Source organism: Oncorhynchus masou, chromosome 27 (genome assembly GCF_036934945.1).
Source record: "Oncorhynchus masou masou isolate Uvic2021 chromosome 27, UVic_Omas_1.1, whole genome shotgun sequence".
NCBI lineage: Eukaryota > Metazoa > Chordata > Actinopteri > Salmoniformes > Salmonidae > Oncorhynchus > Oncorhynchus masou.
Window position 1 is genome coordinate 5,722,606 of NC_088238.1, and position 2,175 is coordinate 5,724,780.

Sequence of the window (2,175 nt, forward strand, 5' to 3'; positions counted from 1 at the left end):
ACACACATACACACATACACACACATACACATACACACACACACACACACACACATACATACATATATACATACATACATACATACATACATACATACATACATACATACATACATACATACATACATACATACATACATACATACATACATACATACATACATACACACACATACATACATATATACATACATACATACATACATACATACATACATACATACATACATACATACATACATACATACATACATACAGACACAGACACAGACACATACACACATACACATACACACATACATACATACATACATACATACATACATACACACACATACACACACACGTGTCTACATCTCACTCTCGCTCTGTGTGTGTGTGTGTTTCTACTGGTGACAATGTTGTCAGACATCCCTGATATACAGCATCATTTCACACACACACACACACACACACACACACACACACACACACACACACACACACACACACACACACACACACACACACACACACACACACACACACACACACACACACACGATCATTAAGACCTGTGGAGTGTTGAGTTGGAGGAAACAGCCCATCACACAGTGAAAGGGAACACATGTCACATCTTTAATGTACATCAGGATAGAATCAACACCTGTCATTCACACGTGATTCAACACTTATTGTCTATAAGGAAAATCCATCTTGGCAATTTGTGCGTTATTTGCGTGTGGTTGTTTTAGTGTGTAGCTATGTGTTTAGATTTTGTGTGTGTGTGTGTGTGTGTGTGTGAGTGTGTGTGTATGTGTGTGTGTTTATTTGTGAAAGAACACAGAGGGTGGCGAAAGAGATCCAAAACACTCACCTTCCAAAACACCAGCCACCACCAACCCCAACGCCAAAACCAAAACGGACGCAAAAAAATCTATCCTAACATAAAGAAACGGAGAGAAAGAGCTGTTGGTATTATCCTCACATCGATCATCGGCCGGCAGCAACAACCAATTGTAGATAATTGTAGAAAAAAGGAAGGTGAAAAATGAATGAGGAAGAGGAGGAAGAGGAGGATGAGGAAGATGAGGAGAAGTAGGATGAGGAAGATGAAGTCCGTTGGAGGAAGAGAAGTTTAATCCTTAGAGAGGTCGGTTTGTTGCCATGACGAGGTTAGCCTCCCCAGTATAAATATATCGCAGTACAGTACATCTGCCTCCCAGTATAGTCTCTCCCAGTCCAGTCCAGTACAGGGATTGTGTTTCCGCCTGCCTGTCTGCCTGCTAGCCCTTCTGTGTCGCTATGTTTCTGATTCCTCTGCTCCAGCGTGTGCCAGTATCCAGCGGATGTCTTTGTGTGTGTGTGTGAGAGAGAGAGAGAGGGAGAGGGAGAGGGAGATAGAGTGGTTTTGTGTGTTTGTGTGCAGTCGTGCATGCGACAGGAGTGTTGAGTGTGTGAATGTGTGTGAGGCGCAGCTTGTCAAAAATAGTAACATTGCAGTGTGTTGCTTCTGTCTGAGCAGAGAGAAAGAGAGAGAGAGAGAGAGAGAGAGGAAGAGAGAGAGAGAGAGAGAGAGAGAGAGAGAGAGAGAGAGAGAGAGAGAGAGAGAGAGAGAGAGAGAGAGAGAGAGAGAGAGAGAGAGAGAGAGAGAGAGAGAGAGAGAGAGAGAGAGAGAGAGGAAGAGAGAGAGAGAGAGAGAGAGAGAGAGAATATCAGCTGCTCTCACAGCAGATATAAATCTTCCTCCAGGCTTTTCTCTCCCTCTTTTTATTGTCTCATTTTGTTCCGTTCGCTCTTTTGACTCATTTCTTTTTTCTCAGTCCCTCACGTTAGGTGGTAGGCTGGCTCTGCATGTATCGGTTTGTGTGTGTGTGTGAGTGTTTGCCTGTGTGTGTGAGTGAGTGTTTGCGTGTTTGCGTGTGTGTGTGTGTGTGTGTGTGTGTGTGTGTGTGTGTGTGTGTGTGTGTGTGTGTGTGTGTGTTTGGCAACGGGTAGACAGGGAAAGACGAGCCGTTTTCTAGAGTCATTGAGAAAGAGAGGGATGGGCTTTTTAAATGGAGGACAAACAGAGAGAGATGGATGAGAGCACGATAGAAGAGAGAGAGAGAGGCAGGGAGAAAGAGAGGCAGGGGGAGAGAGAGAGGCAGGGGGAGAGAGAGAGAGAGAGGCAGGGGGAAGAGAGAAAGAGGCAGG

The 2,175-nt window shown here is 44.4% G+C and overlaps 1 protein-coding gene across 1 annotated transcript in view; it reads right to left on the bottom strand.

The window, feature by feature from the left end:
• Positions 1–1,337, bottom strand: part of LOC135515580 (leucine-rich repeat and transmembrane domain-containing protein 2-like) — a 241,374-nt gene extending 240,037 nt beyond the window's left edge. Inside the window, exon 1 of the mRNA XM_064939204.1 lies at positions 857–1,337. The gene's annotated coding sequence lies outside the window, so the exon portion shown is untranslated. The remainder of the gene's footprint in view (positions 1–856) is intronic.
• Between the last annotated feature and the right edge of the window lie 838 nt (positions 1,338–2,175).